Source organism: Hyla sarda, chromosome 3 (genome assembly GCF_029499605.1).
Source record: "Hyla sarda isolate aHylSar1 chromosome 3, aHylSar1.hap1, whole genome shotgun sequence".
NCBI lineage: Eukaryota > Metazoa > Chordata > Amphibia > Anura > Hylidae > Hyla > Hyla sarda.
In genome coordinates, this window is record NC_079191.1 from 425041645 (window position 1) to 425057035 (window position 15391).

The window sequence follows — 15391 nt, forward strand, 5'->3', positions numbered from 1 at the left end:
TGACACGGGGCCGTGGCAGCATTGGACGCCACACAGCACCGAACCAGTGTGAACAGATGTAAAAGCTCACTTACCATGTGCTCCTAGCCAGAGACTGGGAGACTGCCAGAAAAGAATAGGGCCCTAATGCAGCTTCCTGCTAATTTATATAGGCCTGGGCTGAGTGGGAGGGGCAGAGTGCTGACCAAGTGAAATGTGAATGTTGCTGAGAAGCATTAGATCAAGGTGCCTTTTGTGGATGTGCGACCATGTCTGTTTTTTTCTCTAGTTGAATTCACATTGTGTTTTCTATTCCCCTCTTTTTTTGTTTTCACTTGGTCAGCACTCTGCCCCTCCCACTCAGCCCAGGCCTATATAAATGAGCAGGAAGCTGCATTAGGGCCCTATTCTTTTCTGGTAGTCTCCCAGTCTCTGGCTGGGAGCACATGATGAGTGATCCTTTTACATCCGTTCACACTGGTGCGGTGCTGTGTGGCTTCCAGTGCTGCCCGGTGCCGTGTCTGTGGGGAGGCGCGGCCCTGGGTCTGGTTTGAGTGGCATTGGGGCTGCTCTGCTAGTGGGTCGTTCCCCCCCTGTGGGCACTGGTGTTGGGACGGTGGTGGTCGCCGCTCAGTACTGCGCCATTTTATGCCAGGGATGTTAGGGACCCGCTGCTTACAGGTGGCCATGACGTGGCTAGTGGGCTTGCACTTCATGATCATAAAGTACACTAACGACCTGTTTAATATATGTTGCTGAGAAGCCTTAGATCAAGGTGCATTTTGTGGATGTGCGACCATGTCTGTCTTTTATTCTCTAGTTGAATTCAAAATTTATCAAAGTCTTTGCACCGTTTGATAAATATGGCGCAAGTCCGCAACTATCGCCGCAACTTTTGTGCCCAAAAACAGTTAAGAACTCACTCCACTCTTTGTAAATGTCCCCTTATGTTCTTACACATCTGTAGCACGGGTAAGTTGTGACATGTGCAACATGGTCTTCCAAAAAGCCTGTAGTTCCCCTTTTCATGCTTGTTGGGGGCTCCATGAAGAGTTCCAGAAATGCCCAAAAATCTATTTAGAATAAGGGTGCACACATTTTTTTTTTTTTGGCCCCATTATCTTATTTTTCTATTGTCAGCCTAGATCAGTGGTCTTCAACCTGCGGACCTCCAGATGTTGCAAAACTACAACTCCCAGCATGCCTGGACAGCCGTTGGCCACTGGCCTAGATGCTTTAAAACAGTGCAGGTCAAAGTGCACCCGTAAATGTGGCAACCATAAAGTCCTCAAAACTGTATTAGTGTGACAGTACAGGTGGAACCAAGGGGGGGGGGGGGGGGGAGGAGTTACGGTATTGCTGCAAACTGTATTAGTGTGACAGTACAGGTGGAACCAAGGGGGGGGAGGAGTTACGGTATTGCTGCGGCTCGTAATCCACATGTTGGTCAAGGTCTCAATGGTCAAACTGGGCAGAGGGCTTCCACAGGGACTTACTTCTTAAGCTGGTAAAGTGACAGGGAGGGTCGCACAAAGATGGTAGGACCTGAAGTTCCCCTGGTGCACTCCTTGAGTATGTGTCATCATGTCTAATGGTGTTTAGGGTGCCCTTGGTGTATGTGTGGGTAAAAAAAGGAAAGCCAGACAGAGGTGTGTCTTGGAAACAACTCAGTTTCGTTAACAGGTAGTCAAAATAAATCATCCAGAATAGAGGAACCGTTCTTGTAGATAACCGTAAACAGACTTGGTTGTGGTTGTTGCAGGGTTTTTCAAGTTGTGTCTCTTGTCCCAAGGGCCCAGGATTTGGTCACTCTCTACTCTAGCCCTTGTTCTTTGGGCCTCTGGATTTCTACCTCAGGTAATCTCTAAAACTGCTTGGCTGACAGTTTCTGTAGTAGCTACTTTATCATGGCAGAGTTCAGAGGTGAGGAAACACATCTTCTTGAATTAGCAGTACTATAATTCCCAATGGCGAGGTGCAGATCTGAAAAATTATGTCCTGGAAGACGCCCAGCACTAGGCCTGGCCAGAAGCCCACTTCAGTCCTAGTATGTAGCTATAGGGCTCTTGCCCAACTTCTTCCCACAAAATGGAATACTCCTTTCCTCTCTTCTCTCCTGCACTCAGATTAGGATTGGTTAGGATAATACCCTGGATGCACTTCTTAGCAGGGAATCACTTAGTTCCAGACTGTCCTAAACTACTCTACTCTTACATTCTCTCACATGAAAAGAGGCATGCACTGCACTCTTCTCAGAGGCTGCTCTTGACTGACTAAAATACTTCTTCCTGGCACTAGAGAGGCTGGACCAGAGCAAGTTCCTCCCTCCTTTCAGGGAGGCTCCTAGCTGTATGTGCTTAGGTTGACCCATACAGGGCAATCAGCCTTGCCTAGTATATTACAGTTGCAATGGCAGAAGAGTATAAGACATTATACACACAGTGCAAATAAGTATAAAACATTACAAATACCAAAGGCATCTATGTTATGTAGCATACAATATACAACACAAAAACACAGTTTTTTTTTTAGTTTTTAGTTTTTTTTTTACAAACATCCAACCCATAAAGGTAACATATAAATATCTTCCCCCCTCTGTTCTCTGTATAATGTCATTCCAGGTTATTCTCCTCTGAACACAATATGACGCTTTTCCTGTCATTTTAAGTTTTTTGCTATTGACACTAAAACCATAATCAGCCAAGAATAATAACCCAGTGATACAGAGACACAATGCAGCAGAATGTAGGGATCTGGTCTGCTGTGCGCCAGCTGGACATGTTGAAGGGTATATTCCCATTATATGCAGGTCTGTCTTTTCTAGACAGATAGATAGATAGATATAAGATATTAGATAGATAAATAGATATGAGATAGATAGATAGATAGATAGATATGAGATGAGAGAGATAGATATGAGATAGATAGATATATATGAGATAGATAGATATGAGATAGATAGATATGAGAGATAGATAGATATGAGATAGACAGATATGAGATAGACAGATATGAGATAGACAGATATGAGATAGATATATAGATATGAGATAGATAGATAGATATGAGATAGATAGATATGAGAGATAGATAGATATGAGATAGATATATAGATAGATAGAAATGAGAGCGATAGATATGAGATAGATATGAGATAGATAGATAGATAGATAGATACGAGATAGATAGATAGATATGAGATAGATATGAGAGATAGATAGATATGAGATAGATAGATATGAGAGATAGATAGATATGAGATAGATATATAGATAGATATGAGATAGATATGAGATAGATATGAGATAGATATGAGATAGATATGAGATAGATAGATATGAGAGATAGATATATAGATAGATATGAGATAGATAGATAGATAGATAGATATGAGATAGATATGAGAGATAGATAGATATGAGATAGATAGATATGAGAGATAGATAGATATGAGATAGATATATAGATAGATATGAGATAGATAGATAGATAGATAGATAGATATGAGATAGATATGAGATAGATATGAGATAGATATGAGATAGATAGATATGAGATAGATATGAGATAGATAGATAGATATGAGATAGATAGATATGAGATAGATAGATATGAGAGATAGATAGATATGAGATAGATATGAGATAGATATGCGATAGATATGAGATAGATAGATATGAGATAAATATGAGATAGATATGAGATAAATATGAGATAGATAGATAGATATTAGATAGATAGACAATCCAAAATGTGAAGATACAGCAGCACACCAAGTAGTAAAGTGCAAAAAGTGGGATTTATTGACCCATATCAGATGCGATGTTTCGACGGCATCACGCCATCTTTTTCAACCATGCTTGAAAAAGATGGCATGATGTCGTTGAAACATCGCATCTGATATGGGTCAATAAATCCCACTTTTTGCACTTTACTACTTGGTGTGCTGCTGTATCTTCACATTTTGGATTGTCTGTGCAGTCTGCAATTGGGACTGGTATCCTTGCTTGCACCCCAAGATTTTGTCTGAATATGGATAGATAGATAGATAGATAGATATGAGATATATAGATATGAGATAGATAGATATGAGAGAGATAGATAGATAGATAGATAGATATGAAATAGATAGATAGATATGAGATAGATAGATATGAGATAGATAGATATGAGATAGATAGATAAATAGATAGATACGAGATAGATATGAGATAGATACAAGATAGATAGATATGAGATAGATAGATAGATAGATAGATACAGACAAAGAATAAGTCAGCCAGCACTTTAGTTGATACCAAACTATTATATGGACCTGGCCTACAGGTGCACGCTACTAGGCTAGATATACAGCAACAGGAGAATACAGCAGCACACTGCCAGCACAAGGATATAGGTGAAACATGAACTTGCAGATAAAACATGGAGAGCTATACAGCTATGGTGTAATAGATGCAAATGTGAAACTATGAAATAGTGAGGCACTTAGCTCGCAAATTTGTCTCCGCCGGCGGTCAAATAGCTTGGACCGTCCCACCGCGATAAGGTAGCCTCCTGGGACGGACCCTACACTGTGAATATGCCTCTGTGTGAACAGTTCAGTAAGCATGGCAGGGTCTGGAACATCCAAGACACCTTATATACACACCTGATAGAGGTGGGTGGGGTGCAAGGCCAACATGGAGGTAGCCACTCCCCCGTATGTGCAATACAGACAAAGAATAAGTCAGCCAGCACTTTAGTTGATACCAAACTAGTAGCGTGCACCTGTAGGCCAGGTCCATATAATAGTTTGGTATCAACTAAAGTGCTGGCTGACTTATTCTTTGTCTGTATTGCACATACGGGGGAGTGGCTACCTCCATGTTGGCCTTGCACCCCACCCACCTCTATCAGGTGTGTATATAAGGTGTCTTGGATGTTCCAGACCCTGCCATGCTCACTGAACTGTTCACACAGAGGCATATTCATAGTGTAGGGTCCGTCCCAGGAGGCTACCTTATCGCGGTGGGACGGGCCAAGCTATTTGACCACCGGCGGAGACAAATTTGCGAGCTAAGTGCCTCACTATCTCATGGTTTCACATTTGCATCTATTACACCATAGCTGTATAGCTCTCCATGTTTTACTGCATATTCATGTTTCATCTATATCCTTGTGCTGGCAGTGTGCTGCTGTATTCTTCTGTTGCTAGATATATAGATAGATATGAGATAGATACAAGATAGATAGATATGAGATAGATATGAGATAGATAGATAGATATGAGATAGATAGATAGATAGATATGAGATAGATAGATAGATATGAGATAGATAGATAGATAGATATGAGATAGATAGATAGATAGATAGATATGAGATAGATAGATAGATAGATATGAGATAGATATGAGATAGATAGATAGATAGATAGATATGAGATAGATAGATAGATATGAGATAGATAGATAGATCCACATCAAATATCTCACATTTCTTCTTAAATAATCTGTATTTTCTTACTATCCTACAGTAAGTGGAATATTTTGGCCTCACTATCTTCGCGCTGACATAGCGCAGGACGTCTTTTCATTGTCAGCCACTAACTGCTCGATAGGAAATAGCACAGATAAGGGGGAATGTACCGACCCTTCACCGAGAGGTGAGTTCTCCGGGGATGACTTCACTCTTCATAGAAGAAATGTCTTTTTGGGACCTAATTCGTTGATGACACGGCGGCCGCATACATACCTCCGCAGGATAGATAACATGGGGATGAGGCCATGTAAGTAAAGAGGCCTAGAGAATGGCCATACAAGGCTCGGCTGCTCGAGAAAAACATGAATCCCCCCCCCCAGAGGTATCAGGTGATGATAGAAATTCGCTGAAATGTCTCTGTTGCGCAAAATTTGCTAAAGTGATTTTGGCTAAAATGGTTGATAAAGTACGACTCTCAAAAAAAAAGCCCTCAAAGTTACACCACAAACATACACCAGCCCAGACCTGGCTTACAATACTAGAAATAGTGGCCGGCACTTCCGTGGATGGTTGAGCCTGTGGCAATTAGGTTTGCCACCTGGCCGGTATTTTGGTCGCCTGCCGGTGTTTTTATATTAAAAATACCGGCAATGCAATGGCCGGTATTTTTCCAACCAATCCTCCAGCTCCCGGAATGTTGCACCATGACCTATACAAGTGTTTCCCAACCAGAGCGCCTCCAGCTGTTGCAAAACTACAACTCCCAGCATGCCCGGACAGCCAACGGCTGGAGGCACCCCTGCTTGGGAAACGCTGACCTATACTATATACTACTATATAGTCCAACATGCTGGGAGTTGTAGTTTTGCAACAGCTGGAGGCACCCTTGGTTGTGAAACACTGACCTATACTATATACTACTATATAGTCCAACATGCTGGGAGTTGTAGTTTGGCAACAGCTGAAGCCACTCTTGGTTGGGAAACGCTGACCTATACTATATGGTCCATACAACTTGCTGGGAGTTGTAGTTTCTGTTTGGGGCAGCTGCTGAGTCACAGGTTGTATCCGGGCATGCTGGGAGTTGTAGTTTTGGCAACAGCTGAAGCCACCCCTGGTTGGGAAACGCTGACCTATACTATATGGTCCATACAACTTGCTGGGAGTTGTAGTTTCTGTTTGGGGAAGCTGCTGAGTCACAAGTTGTATCCGGGCATGCTGGGAGTTGTAGTGTTTGCAACAGCTGGAGGCACCCCTGGTTGTGAAACACTGACCTATACTATATACTACTATATGGTCCAACATGCTGGGAGTTGTAGTTTTGCAACAGCTGGAGGCACCCCTGCTTGGGAAACACTGACCTATACAATATACTACTATATAGTCCAACATGCTGGGAGTTGTAGTTTTCGTTTGGGGGCAGCTGCTGAGCCACAGGTTGTATCAGAGCATGCCGGGAGTAGTAATTAGTAACTAACTGCAACAAAAAAAAGGGATCAAAAAGTCCCATCGAAACAAAAATGTTCCTGTTAAAAACTACAGATCGGGGAGCAAAAAATGAGCCTCATACAGGCCCCGTATAAGGAGAAATAAAAAAGTTATAGGGGTCAGAATAGGACAAAATTTCCCCCGCATATGTGTATCCTGTGATGTCACGCATCTATAATTAATTATGCAAATTAGCATGGTCGGTATTTTTTTCCAAGAAAGGTGGCGACCCTAGTGGCAATGTAAGTCGAATATGTTTAGAAAAGGCCCGGCGGCACTCACCAAGATAGCTGCAACAAGGTGATTTATTTACATCATAATAATAGCAGGAGCAATGACTTCACAGCGATCGCTTCTCGGCCTTTTGGCTAAGATCAAGTGTAGTATCTGTTCTTATCAGTTTCATACTGGTGGAGAAGTCCCACTGGTGTGGGGCTGGTGGGGATGGGTGCAACATGGAGGGGGCAGGTGTACCGGGGCGTTTTGGGGCTGGTTCTGAGGAATCAGCTCAACGGCTGCCCTGATGTGACCTGTTTCCTCCGGGTCTCTCCATGAGGTAGAGGGGTGTAGAGCCGAGGTACTTCTGTTCCTCGGGGAGTGGTGACCCTGAGGTGCCGAAACTCACTGGGTGTTATAGCTCACTGAGTGAACGCACTGCATCATTACTCTTCACCTTTGGCACTCACCCTTGGTATCCCGGCCTTCTGGCTAGGATCGGGGAAATTTTTATAGATCCGGCTGGATGACCGGGCAGTATATCTGCACTTATCCACTTATTTATTTTTTGTGTTTTGTCACTGTGCCACTTTTACGTGTTGTTTTGTACACAGGATTGTCAGGATACAGTTGCCCTTCTGGTTGTTCCTCCTGGTGGTCTAGGGGAGGTGTGTGTGGCCACCTCCCTGCAACCCTTGGGCATCTTGGCTTTGGTCAAGATACCATCAGTATACGGCTCCTCGGCTGATACCTTATTTAACGCCTAGGTTTAAGCCAGATGCATTTTCTGCCCCTTAGTAGCTTCGGCGAAAAGGGGCATCGAACCTGGATCCTTGCAGGTGCCTTCTGGCCCGGAGGTGAAGGGTAGGTTTGTTGGGGGGCCTCTCTCCTGTAGGTGAAGGACTTAGCCATAGACCGCATACTTTGTGCACGTTTTTTTTTTGTGTGACATGTTTGCACTTTTTCTTGCACTTTGGGTGATAGAGAGAACCTGCCTCGGCTCTTAAAAAAAAAAAAAAAAGATTACTTTGCAGCGATGGGACTGCTCTGCTACGCACGAAACCCTGACCCAGAGCAGCTCTGTCGCTGCGATCTCTTGAAAGTCATCACTCCTGCTATTACTATGATGTGAATAAATCACCTTGTAGCAGCCATCTTGGTGAGTGTCGGCCCTTTTCTAAACCTACTGGCTTACAATACTGTCTGTGGACGGCATTTTCAAAAAGTCGCACAGTTTTTGCGCAATGCTATATGGAATATGAGCACCACATGCAATAGAAGCTGTGCTGTGATTGGTTGCTATGGGAAACAAACATGGTTGACCACGGTTTTATCTCCGGTTTAAAAACCGTACTGCAACCGTATACATTTTTTTATTTTTCACATGGACGTCAATGGGAAACGCACAAGTATACGGTTCCATCCTAAAGTTGAAATTTGAAAAAAAAAATTATTTTAAATAAAATTTTCAAAAACGTATGTTTTTTTAAAATAAAAACCGTATGCACTTTTAAAAACAGTATACGGTTTAAAAACGCATACACTTTAGGCTGGGTTTACACCACTTTTTTGCAATACAGTTCCCATATACGTTTTCAATTTGAAAACCTTATGGAACCGTATTAAAAACCGGATGTCAAGCGATGCATCAGGTTGTGTCCGTTTTGCATCCTGTACGGTTTTGTCAGTTTTTTTCCTGTACCCAAAACTGTAGCCTACCATGGTTTTTGGTCCTGGTGCAAAAACGTATTGAAACGTATACTGTTTTTTTTAACATTGGAGTCAATGGGAACCGTAGAGAACCGTATGTGCGTATAGTTCGATTCGGTTTGCACCATACGGTTTTTGACTTTGCACATTTTTTTTCTTGGAATTTTAATCGAACAAGTGAAACTTTATTCATAATGGAATGTAAAGTTAAAAACGTATACTTTTTTTTTCTTAGAAAATGGATGCAACCGGACATGATTTTTGAAATTGTATATGGATCAAAAGTTGTGCACACGTTTTGATACAGTTTAGTCAGGTTTTGAGGAATCCGTTTTTCAAAAACCTGATACGGGAACTGTATTGCAAAAACGTGGTGTGAACCCAGCCTTACTTTTTCCCATATGTTTCCATACGGTTCCATCCTTTTTTTTGCCATACGGTTTTCTTTCGAAAAAATTATTGAAAACTGTATAGCAAAAACGTGGTGTGAACCCAGCAGGGTTGTCCAGTTAAAAACAACACAGTGTTAAAAATGAAAGAAGCGATCTGGTCAACTTTTCCTCTCCACAGGTTTTGATAAATCTCGTCCATCTTCTCCTCTATTCAGAGGATAAGGGATAAGTGTCTGATCGAGCCGGAGCCCTGTTCTGGAGATCACAGGGCGGTCCCAGTGGTCAGACATCCCCCCGCGATCTTCAGAACAGGACCCCGACTCCCTGAGAGAGCGGCATACGCTCCATTCATTTCTATGCAGCACACTCTCTCCCTGAGAGTCGGGGCCCTGTTCTGGGGATCGCAGGGGGTTCCCACAGTCAGACCCCCGGCTCCATCAGACACTTATCCTCTATCCTGTGAATAGGGGATGAGATGTTTTTCACTGGACAACCCCTTTAAAACTGTCTGAAAGAGAAAAAGAAGTCTATGTTGCCCATAGCAAGCAGTCCAATAGGTTTAGAAAAGGCCCGGCACTCACCAAGATGGCTGCAACAAGGTGATTTATTCACATCATAGTAATAGCAGGAGTTCAAAGAGATGGGGCTGCTCTGCTACACACATAACCCTGACCCAGAGCAGCTCCGTCGCTGTGATCTATTGAAAGTCATCGCTCCTGCTAGTACTATGATGTGAATAAATCACCTTGTTGCAGCCATCTTGGTGAGTGCCGCCGGGCCTTTTCTAAACCTACTGGCTTACAATACTGGCTGTGGACGGCATTTTCAAAAGGTCGCACAGTTTTTGCAAAGGAGACATTTTTGTCATTCAGACAGTTTTAGGCTGGGTTCACACCACGTTTTTTAAGTATGTTTCCCGTATGCGTTTTCATTATTGAAAACGTATGGAACCGTATTGAAAACCGTATACTTGGACAAATAATTGAAAACATTTGCACCCGGATGCATCCGGCTGCGGACGGTTTGCTTGCAAAACGTTTTTTTCCCGTACTCAAAACCGTGGTTGACCACGGTTTTGTCTCCGGTTTAAAAACCGTACTGCAACCGCATACGTTTTTTTTTTTAACATGGACATCAATGGGAAACGCACAAGTATACGGTTTCATACGGGAAAACATATACGGTTTTTACTTTGCACGTGCGCATTTACATCCTAAAGTTAAAATTTGAAAAAATGTATTTAAAATAAAAATGTTCAAAAACGGTTTAAAAACGCATACGGTTTACTTTCTCCCATACGTTTCCATAAGTTTTTTTTTTTTTTTTGCCATACGGTTTTCTTTAGAAAAACTGATTGAAAACAGTATGGCAAAAACATGGTGGGAACCCAGCCTAAAAAGGGTTGTCCAGTTAAAAACATCACAGTCTTAGAAATGAAAGTAGCGATCTGGTCAACTTTTCCTCTCCACAGGTTTTGATAAATCTCGTCCATCTTCTCCCCTGTTCACAGGATACGGGATAAGTGTCTGATCGTGCTGGAGCCCTGTTCTGAAGATCACAGGGGGGTCCCAGTGGTCAGACATCCCCCCGCGATCTTCAGAACAGGACCCCGACTCCCTGAGAGAGCGGCATACACTCCATTCATTTCTATGCAGCACACTCTCTCCCTGAGAGTCGGGGCCCTGTTCTGGGGATCACAGGGGGTTCCCACAGTCAGACCCCCGGCTCCATCAGACACTTATCCCCTATCCTGTGAATAGGGGATAAGATGTTTTTCACTGGACAACCCCTTTAAAACTGTCTGAAAATGAAAAAAATAGACTATGTTGCCCATAGCAACCAGTCCAATAGGTTTAGAAAAGGCCCGGCGGCACTCACCAAGATGGCTGCAACAAGGTGATTTATTCACATCATAGTAATAGCAGGAGCAATGACTTTCAATAGATCGAAGAGACGGGACTGCTCTGCTACGCACGAAACCCTGACCCATGGTTGTTCACTGGACAACCCCTTTAAAACTGTCTGAAAGAGAAAAAGAAGTCTATGTTGCCCATAGCAACCAATAACATTGCAGCTTCTATTGCACGTAGTGCTCTTGAAAAATGAAACCTGCGCTGTGATTGGTTATTATGAGCAACAAAGTCATATTTATTTTTATTTTATGTTTATTCGTTTTCATTCAACTTATATCTTGTTTTTTTTTTATTTTTTATTTTTTTTATTTTTTTTAACCTATAAAAAATGCAACAAAACCAAAATGCTTTGTCCTTCTTTTGTAATTTTATTTCTGGCATGGCACTTTATTTTTATTTCTCATTTAGTGAAAAAATTTTGAGTGTGTGTCAGTTTTTAACAAAAGAAAGATAAAAAAAAAAATACATGTTTTTTTTCCCTTACTTGATAAGAGTGATCAAGTAAGGGAAAAAAAACATGTATTTTTTTTAGCTTTCTTTTTTATTACCTATAGAAGCTTATGGGGGGGGGGGGGGGTGATTCAAGATTTAGAGAAAAAAAAACGCTATAGTATAAGAATGCTGCAATTTTTGAAATCTGAGCCCAAAAAAAAAGCAGAGGAAGAGAGAAAAAACAGCAAAGGAAAAAATGCCAGATGAGTTTGGCGCTTTATATTTTCCCACTGACATCCAGTTAACATTTGGCCGCAGCAATTATGATTTGTTTCATCATTAAAGGGGTACTCCACTGGAAAAAATTTTTTAAATCAACTAGTTCCAGAAAGTTAAACAGATTTGTAAATGACTTCTATTTAAAAATCTTAATCCTTCCAGTAGTTATCAGCTGCTGTATGTTCCAGAGGAAGTTATTTTGTTTTGGAATTTCTTTTCTATCTGACCACAGTGCTCTCTGCTGACACCTCTGTTCATTTTAGGAACTGTCCAAATCCCCAGAGAAAACCCTATCCTTCTCCGGACACTTCCTAAAATGGACAGAGATGTCAGCAGAGAGCACTGTGGTCAGACAGAAAGGAAATTCAAAAAGAAAAGAACTTCCTGTTGAACATACAGCAGCCGATAAGTACTGGAAGGATTAAGATTTTTTAAATAGAAGTAATTTACAAATCTGTTTAACTTTCTGGTACCAGGTGATTTAAAAAAAAATGTTTTCCAGGGGAGAACCCCTTTAAGGGCCTAGGCCAGAGTTTCCCAACCAGGGTGCCTCCAGCTGTTTCAAAACTACCACTCCCAGCATGCCCGGACAGCCGTTGGCTGTCCGGGCATGCTGGGAGTTGTAGTTTTGCAACAGCTGGAGGCAAACCTATGGTAAAACTGGCCCAAGCGCTGACATTTTTAGGGACTTAAGGGGTTAAGGGAACTGACCTAAGGCAGAATATATGGAGAGAATAACACAATCAGATCTCCTGGAGGAGCAATAAAAATGGAAACCGCCCAAAATGTTTGGACATCGCCGGGGTCTATTTTCCGATAGATAGATCCAGATTCTCCAGATATCTCATAGATTTCGCACGCAGTTCAGACATGAACCCAGGTCAGAGACACTGAATATTTTGGGAGGTCCGATCCTTCCATGATTTGGGCTAAATAGCTGGCGCGGTGGGGATCCAGAAATATTTGTACTAAATGAAACAAGTGCAGGTTTTTATTTATTTATTTATTTGTTATGGGATAAGAAGTTCTGTTGTATCTTGTGTTGCTTTAGGTTTCTATGTTTAAGAAAAAAAAAAAAAAAAAAAAAACCTCTGAATGAACAGCAATCTTTCTTGTGTAATGGGTGACATCTAGTGGTCATCTAGAGATCTGCAGGGCAATTTTAAGGCTCGTACAAACCGTTTTTACGCCATACAAGCTTCAAAGCAATGGAAAATATTTGCATCTTTTGCTGAGTTATGGGCCCCTTGTACTGTGACATCACTGTGTGTATTATCCTTGTACTGTGACATCACTGTGTGTATTATCCCTGTACTGTGACATCACTGTGTGTATTATCCCTGTACTGTGACATCACTGTGTGTATTATCCCTGTACTGTGAGATCACTGTGTATTATCTCTGTACTGTGACATCACTGTGTATTATCTCTGTACTGTGACATCACTGTGTATATTATCCTTGTACTGTGACATCACTGTGTATATTATCCTTGTGCTGTGACATCACTGTGTGTATTATCCCTGTACTGTGACATCACTGTGTGTATTATCCCTGTACTGTGACATCCCTGTGTGTATTATCCCTGTACTGTGACATCACTGTGCATATTATCCTTGTACTGTGACATCACTGTGTGTATTATCTCTGTACTGTGACATCACTGTGTATATTATCCTTGTACTGTGACATCACTGTGTGTATTATCTCTGTACTGTGACATCACTGTGTATATTATCCTTGTACTGTGACATCACTGTGTGTATTATCCCTGTACTGTGACATCACTGTGTATATTATCTCTGTACTGTGACATCACTGTGTATATTATCCTTGTACTGTGACATCACTGTGTATATTATCCCTGTACTGTGACATCACTGTGTATATTATCCTTGTACTGTGACATCACTGTGTATATTATCCCTGTACTGTGACATCACTGTGTATTATCCCTGTACTGTGACATCACTGTGTATTATCCCTGTACTGTGACATCACTGTGTGTATTATCCCTGTACTGTGACATCACTGCGTGTATTATCTCTGTACTGTGACATCACTGTGTACATTATCCTTGTACTGTGACATCACTGTGTATTATCCCTGTACTGTGACATCACTGTGTATTATCCCTGTACTGTGACATCACTGTGTGTATTATCCCTGTACTGTGACATCACTGTGTGTATTATCCCTGTACTGTGACATCACTGTGTATATTATCCCTGTACTGTGACATCACTGTGTATTATCCTATACTGTGACATCACTGTGTACATTATCCCTGTACTGTGACATCACTGTGTGTATTATCCCTGTACTGTGACATCACTGTGTGTATTATCTCTGTACTGTGACATCACTGTGTGTATTATCCCTGTACTGTGACATCACTGTGTATATTATCCCTGTACTGTGACATCACTGTGTATTATCCTATACTGTGACATCACTGTGTACATTATCCCTGTACTGTGACATCACTGTGTGTATTATCCCTGTACTGTGACATCACTGTGTGTATTATCCCTGTACTGTGACATCACTGTGTATATTATCCCTGTACTGTGACATCACTGTGTATTATCCTATACTGTGACATCACTGTGTACATTATCCCTGTACTGTGACATCACTGTGTGTATTATCTCTGTACTGTGACATCACTGTGTGTATTATCCCTGTACTGTGACATCACTGTGTGTATTATCTCTGTACTGTGACATCACTGTGTGTATTATCCCTGTACTGTGACATCACTGTGTATATTATCCCTGTACTGTGACATCACTGTGTATTATCCTATACTGTGACATCACTGTGTACATTATCCCTGTACTGTGACATCACTGTGTGTATTATCCCTGTACTGTGACATCACTGTGTGTATTATCCCTGTACAGACTAAGTGTCTGGGCATCCACTTGGCAAATGAGGTTCAATGTGGATAAATGTAAAGTTATGCATCTGGGTACTAATAACCTGCATGCATCGTATGTCTTAGGGGGGATTAAACTGGCAGAGTCACTGGTAGAGAAGGATCTGGGTGTACTTGTAGATCACAGACTACAGAATAGCACAATGTCAGGCTGCTGCTTCCAAAGCCGGCAGGATATTGTCATGTATCAAAAGAGGCATGGACTCAAGGGACAGGGACATAATACTCCCCCTTTATAAAGCATTGGTACGGCCTCATACAAAAAATATGGAGAAAAATTGTTCCAGGTTAAACCCCCCCAAAGGACGAGGGGGCACTCCCTCCGTCTGGAGAAGAAAAAGTTTAGTCTCAAGGGGCGACACGCCTTCTTTACCGTGAGGACTGTGAATTTATGGAACGGTCTACCTCAGGAACTGGTCACAGCAGGAACAATTAACAGCTTTAAAACAGGATTAGATAAATTCATGGAACAAAATAACATTAATGCTTATGCAGAAATATAAAATCCCATCCCTTCCCAATATCGCGCCACACCCCTACCCCTTAATTTCCTGGTTGAACTTGATGGACATATGTCTTTTTT

The 15391-nt window shown here is 41.8% G+C and overlaps 1 pseudogene; it reads left to right on the forward strand.

Annotated features, from left to right (window-relative positions):
* The first annotated feature begins 7274 nt into the window (after window positions 1-7274).
* Window positions 7275-7352, forward strand: LOC130363480 (U2 spliceosomal RNA; annotated as a pseudogene).
* The last annotated feature ends 8039 nt before the right edge of the window (window positions 7353-15391 follow it).